This window comes from Sceloporus undulatus, chromosome 2 (genome assembly GCF_019175285.1).
Source record: "Sceloporus undulatus isolate JIND9_A2432 ecotype Alabama chromosome 2, SceUnd_v1.1, whole genome shotgun sequence".
In the NCBI taxonomy this organism is placed as follows: Eukaryota; Metazoa; Chordata; class Lepidosauria; order Squamata; family Phrynosomatidae; genus Sceloporus; species Sceloporus undulatus.
In genome coordinates this window covers 70568000-70574566 of record NC_056523.1, presented here as the reverse complement: position 1 = coordinate 70574566, position 6567 = coordinate 70568000, and positions in this window count along the sequence as shown.

The following is a 6567-nucleotide window of genomic DNA, read 5'->3' as shown; positions in this document are numbered from 1 at the left end:
ATTTCTTCTGCTGCTGCTTCTGTAGTTGAAGTATGAACCTGGATTATCGTTATGTTAATAGATTTTTCCCTGAATTCTTATTGATATTATTCAGTCAGTTATTATTATTATTATTATTATTATTATTATTATTATTATTATTATTATTATTTGGTGTATTGCCTAATGGTTTGTTGACTGTAATAAAGAATTGCTGTTGTTGGTATTATTCAGTCAGACTTTGTATTATATCCTTTGTATGTTTCTGCAACATCTCTCTTCACTATTAATGCAACCTCATTCCTTCTTAGATTTTCATTTCCTATGTAAAACACAATGCAATTCTCTGACTCAAAATGCCTCATTACTGTCCGCTTCTCACCGCAAGTACTGCAATGTTTATATGTTTCATTTCTTGTTTACTATGTCTAGATTCCTCTGATACATGCTTCTCTCATTCCATGTTCCTATAATGTGTGCTATGCAGCTTCAGATTTCTTTTTCACCTCTGAGCACATCAACAGCTGACTGTCCTTTCATCTTGGGTCTGGTTGTGTAATTAGCCATGGCACTACTTGTAGTTGTCCTCTGCTCTACCCCAGTAGTTTGTTGAGTGCCAATTTTCATCTTCTGGCACTATCTCTTGTTTCATTTTGGATTGTCTCATCATACCTTCTGTGCAGTACTAACACGTGTTAGCTATGGTGCCACTGTCATTGTCTCTGGGAGATCTTCCACCAGTGTCATCCACCACACTGATGGATTCCTACTGCTGCAGCCCAGTAGATGTTTGCACATTTAATCTGCCTTCTCAGCAGAACTCTTTCTGATGTGGGAAACCAGCAGCACTGCTGCCCTCATCATAGCTTCCTGCCTACAGGATCACACAATCCCACCACCACAGAAAGTTAGTGCCTTTGGTGGAACACCTAGATCATACTCTCCAATACTTCTCATTTTTCAGATGAAAATTGAGACACTTGGGTCAAACAACATCATAGATTGAAGTCCAGGTGGCAAAAGTTATTAATGAAGAAGACATAAAGAGAGAGAGGCATCAATAATTTGCTTTTACCTGGGTTTACAGAGAAGGGCACAATTTTGCACCCTCCAGTCATCTCCCCAGTGAGTTAATTAAGTACAAACTACTTCTGCAGTTTGAACTCAGTTTGAAGCATCTGAAATAAGTTAAGGACAAAGGAGGAAAGGAGGAGGAGGAGAGAGAAACTAAGGTGCTGTGCAGACCGGCCATGAAGGTGGGCCTGGGGACAGAGTTGGGGCATGGTGTCCACATGATGCATGCCCCGACTCCTCCCCCAGGGCGGTGTGACATGGCATGCTGCTCCACACAGCACATGGCATCATGATGCTCCTTTGGCGCTGCATAGCCGTGGCCCCATGACTATCACGGCATCCTCTGGTGCTGCGTTCACATGATCCAGCACTAAAGGAGTGCCTTAAAGCCATGGCCCCTTTGCAATCACACTCTTTCCAGGGTGGAAAAAGGAACTGTTTTTTGCAGCTCCTTTTTGCACCCTGGAAAGGCCAGATCAAGGCGGCAGCATGCAGTTGCTGCAGCCCCATTCCAGCACAGCTGAAGGGGACTGTAGGCCATTCCCTAGGGGTGGTCTGTACAGCCCCTAAGTCATTTTAAAAAGATTGCAAAAATTCAAAAGAAGCTCAAAAAGTGAAATGATAGAGGATTAATCAGGACTGTCAATGCCAAGTCAGGACAGTTGGGAGGTATGCTAGATAATGACTGCATGAGACTTTGCTGTTTGAGTCACATAGTACAACCTGACCCTCAAGGTGTCATTCATAGACATCACACCCAAACATTCTTCTCCATTCATCTCATAAGATAGCACAGATGTAATGCCATATGGACTGAGGTGTAGGTGGGCGTGTGGGTGGGTGAATGTACACATGTGCACACCTAATAGTCTTAATAATATTTTTGCATTCTGTCTAGAATCCAACATTTCCTAGTCTGTTCTCTGCTGATGAGAAGTCTGACAACAACCATCTGCTTTTCCTTGAATCCACCCAGTAGGAGGTTTTGAAAGTTTTTAAACCTTTGGAATCTGTTTCTAAATGTGCCTGTTATCTGCCACATGCTGAGTCAGCTCTGAGTCATATCTGTCAGGGTTAAGTAACATCAATATAATCCTGCCTTAGGCTTGTTCTGTTTGGATTCCTTGTTGGCTGAGAGGGTTTGAATTTCTTTTTAAGATGAAGTGCACATAAACTTAGTTTTATTGTTTAAGTTTTTAAATCTAAAAATCCACCCAAATGTATGGTTATTCTTTCGATATTACATTAAAAGAGGGAGAGAGAGAGGCAGAGAGAGAGTGAGAGAGAGTGAGAGTGCACACATGGATCTTTGTTTTCTTATTCTGTCACCCAGCCATCACTATAAATTAAGTAGAGCACTAAAAATGTATGTTAGTAAATTTGTGGAGGAAGACCATGGGATTTCAGGAGAGACAGATGCTAGTCTTATACTGTACAATCCTACACAGGTTTATGCAAAAGTGTATTCCATTATGCTCAGTGGGACTTCCTTCTTAGTAACTGTACTGAGACAGCTTTAAACTCTTTTAGCAATGTGGTGTGCTCTAGGTCAAGAGGATGAAGGAATCACACAATAGTTTATGTATGGCTTACCTGAGAAACATGGCCCTAAGTTAGAAAGACCAGCTGAATCAGTGAACTTTAATACACACACACACACCAGATTTCCTCCAGAATTGAGACACAAGGCAGCTTCTAAAAAGAGAAAAAGGATATAGCTAAATACACACATTGGTAAAAACAAACAAAAATTTATTGCTAAAAAGCAATTAAACTCTCTTTTGCATTATAAACAATTTTAAAATACAGGTATTAAAAAGATAAGCAGCTATGTGGGCTGAGGGGATTCTGGGAGTTGAATATTCAGTCAAAGTAACTTATTGGAGTGCTTTGGCTTTAACTGTGCTATCTGATTTGATTTCCAAAAATTGTTCTATTGAACATATATTTAATTGAATCTTGTGTTTGGTGCTTTGTTGAAAAGTGTGGTTGTTGTCATTGTCATCATCAATAAATGAAACTTAGCTTGGTAGCATGCAACAGTACATGAGAAAAGGATCTCAGGTTAGAATGGCCCCTAGCCAAACATGAGCCAACAGTGTGATGTAGCAGATTCAATTCTAAGGTGCATCAACTGATGTATGGTGTCTGGATCATGGGAAATAATAGTACAATGTATACTGTCTTGGAGCACCTGCTTAGAGCACTCTGTCAAGTCTATCACGGTTGAAGAACGATATCGACAATCTGGAATTTGTCAACTGAGGTTTCTGAGGAATGGATAAAGAAGCAGGATTGTTTAGTTTAGAGAGGGGGGAAATCATAGCTGATATGTCTTCAGGTATGCGATGATCTACCATGTGGAAAATAACATGAGTTTGCTTTGTGCTGCTCCAGAGAATAGGGCTTTAGCCAAGAAATTGACATTGCAGGAAAGGAGATTGACTCCATTAGAAACACATCCTGATGGCATCTGTTTTGTCCCAAAAGTGATGCTATGGACTGTGGGTGTAGTAAGGCCTCTGGCTCCTAGGAACACAGCCTGAACAAAAGACTTGTCCACAAATTTCTTAAGTTTTTAAAGGCTTTACTGGTTATAAACACAAAAACATGAACCTGATCTCCTTTTTCTCAATAGTCCTTCTTAAATACCTTGCTCTTTCTTCTTGGTGGGTTTTATCTTTCTTCTTCTGTGGACTTATCTTTGTCAAAGGAAAATACTCTCTCCAGGTCTGACTTGGCTGAAATCTTACTACACCACTGAAACTTAGCTAGAGAGAGACAATATAAGACCCTGGGATTTCCCACAATTCTTGTCTTTCTTAAAGCTGTAGATCTCTATTTTCTCTCCTAAACTAATACATAGAAAGTCTAATATAATCTCAACTAAATATATGTCTCAAGAGCATCAAAGATGCTCTGGAGGTATGACAACATCAGTAAAACAGACTACCCCAGAGGGTGATGGAAATTTATTTGTTTTTGAACAGAGGTTGGATAGCCAGGCATGCTTTAGTAGTGGGTTTTCTGTTTTGGCTGGTGCTTGCAGTAGACTAGTTGCGGAGTCATGTCCAATTCTATGATTCAGTGGTAGTGGGTGGTGATGGTGGTCATAGCTTGAATTATCCAGTTTGTGACGTATTTGCTCTGCAATGTGGTCACGAGTACTTCACAGCATAATTCTTAAATAGCAGAGGGGAAGATCCAACCTCAGATCCCTCTTCCCTACTGCTGTAGATATATTTTCCCTTCCCCTGACTGCAGTGAGTGAGTAGAGAGTGAGGAAAAGGCACCAAGCTGCCTGAGACAATTTGCAAGCAGTGTGGGTGCAAGGACACACAGGCACATGCACAGTTTCAAGCAAGCCAACATAATTCCCTCATGCTCCTCACATTGGTTCTGCCTTTCAGACAGTTCCAGTTTCTGACAGCGCTGCAGCCCCTAACCCACTGGGTAAGTGGAGGCTTCCTGTAGTGATACAAAGAATAATTTAGGTCTTGCTGATAATGGACTGTGTCAATTTCAAAGCTGGGTCATGATAATTTGTTGAGCTATAGTTCACACTAGCCTGGGGGATTCTGGGAACTATGATAGAAAAAAGTAATGAGTTCAAGTGCTGGCCTATGCTCTGAAAGGAGATGGAATTCAACAGCTCTCCCTCCTACCAGAAAGCATAGGAAATCCAGGTTGAGATGAGAGGCAATCTAGCAGTCAACATAATTAAATTGGGGATTCACCATATATGCTGTTTGACTGCACTACATATACAGAAAATATATTTGGTAGCAATTATTATGGGATATATGGACAGCCTTATACATGTTGTCATGACAACAAAAAGCAGTAGGCTACCTTTCTTACACCTTGGCTTTAATGGGGATGTTCCCAATGAAATGCATGTGCAACTGCTGTCGTTCTTCATAATTTATTACATGAAAAGACAAAAGGGGTGAGAGAAGCTCTCCTTGAGGTCACGCATGACTGTTCTTATTGTGCCATTCCTGAATGGCCTCCTTGCAGAAACAGAGATCAGTTTGTCTGGCTTAGATCCCAGGTAATATGAGCCAAGGGTCAAATGGACGCTCTAAAGGTCACCCAAGACATTTGATCCTATAGCTTAGACAACAAGGGTTACCTGGTGTTACAGGAAGCACCAGCATCTGCCCTGATGTTTGCTGTAAGGAATCTCAGCTCTGATTCTGAAACAACAGAAAAGACCCGCAAGGAATGTTGATGGGGATTCTATAACATAATTAAGAGACCACAAATGAAAACTCTCTTGCAGCAAAATGTAAATACAGGAAAGAGCAACAAAGACAATCTGACTTTAAAAGGAGAGGGGGAAAATTCTCTCCAGCAAAGTTTGTAGCCATGGATATCAACAGATTGGTTTGTGAAGATAGACTGGTAGAAGTTCTTTTATACAGACTAGGGCCTGGTGGTCATCAGAAGTCAGTTTAGAACAGCTTGCATTTTCCTGTCAGTTCTTCTCTTAAATAATAGAGACTATGCATTTTTCGCATCTACTTAACTTGCTTCAAATGTTATCACCATTAGATTTCATGAATCCTTTGTATACTCATTTGCCAGCACTAGATTGTCCCTCCCCCCCTTACTAGAAACATCATACAAGTCTTGAGAAACAAGAATTGTTTTTAAAAGTGTGGGGAAAGTGTTCTTTGTCCTCATGGGGATTGCAAGTGTGTGTATGTGTGTCTCTGTGTGTGCACCTACACACTTTCAAGTGACCTGTTGACTTATGGTGACCCCATAAATTTCATAAGATTTTCTTAGGCAGGGAATACTCAAAGGGGTTTTTGCCAGTACCTTCTCTGAAATATAGTCTACAGCACTTGGTATTTGTTGGAGATCTCCCATCCAAATCCTAACCAGGGTTCACCCTGTTTAGCTTCCAAGGTCTGAAGGGATTTGGTGCCTTTATAATATCTGTCCTATAAAGTAGGCTAGGATTATTACCAGTGATATAGGGATAAATTTGAGACTGCAGGTATTCATCAAGATAAGCCCCATAGCCATGGCCTCAGGCAGCTGTCTTGATCCTTATCAGTGACATATTACCCATCAGGCTTCCAGCAGGAACAGTTCATTTGTAAAATTAATGGTTCTTGATTACCTATAGAAGGCCAAGGCACCCCAAATGCATTGAATTACAAGAGTATTAGCATGATAGCCACACTGTTGCATAAAAAAATCCATCCCACTCCCAGCGACTGTGTGTACTACTAAGATCAGAAGCAACAGGGAATTGAGGGGTCGTATGACATCTTCATGAGACATTAGGAGCCCTGGTGCTGCAGTGGTTAAATGCTGGTACTGCAGCTACTCACTCACAGTCGCAAGGTTGTGAATTCGATACCAGCCAAGGGCTCAGGGTTGACTCAGTTTTGTATCCTTCCAAGGGCACTAAAATGAGTTTCCAGCTTGTTGGGGGCAATTAGCTTACACTCCCACTTAGGAAGTGCTTAAGTGCACTGAAAAGTGGTATAGAAATGT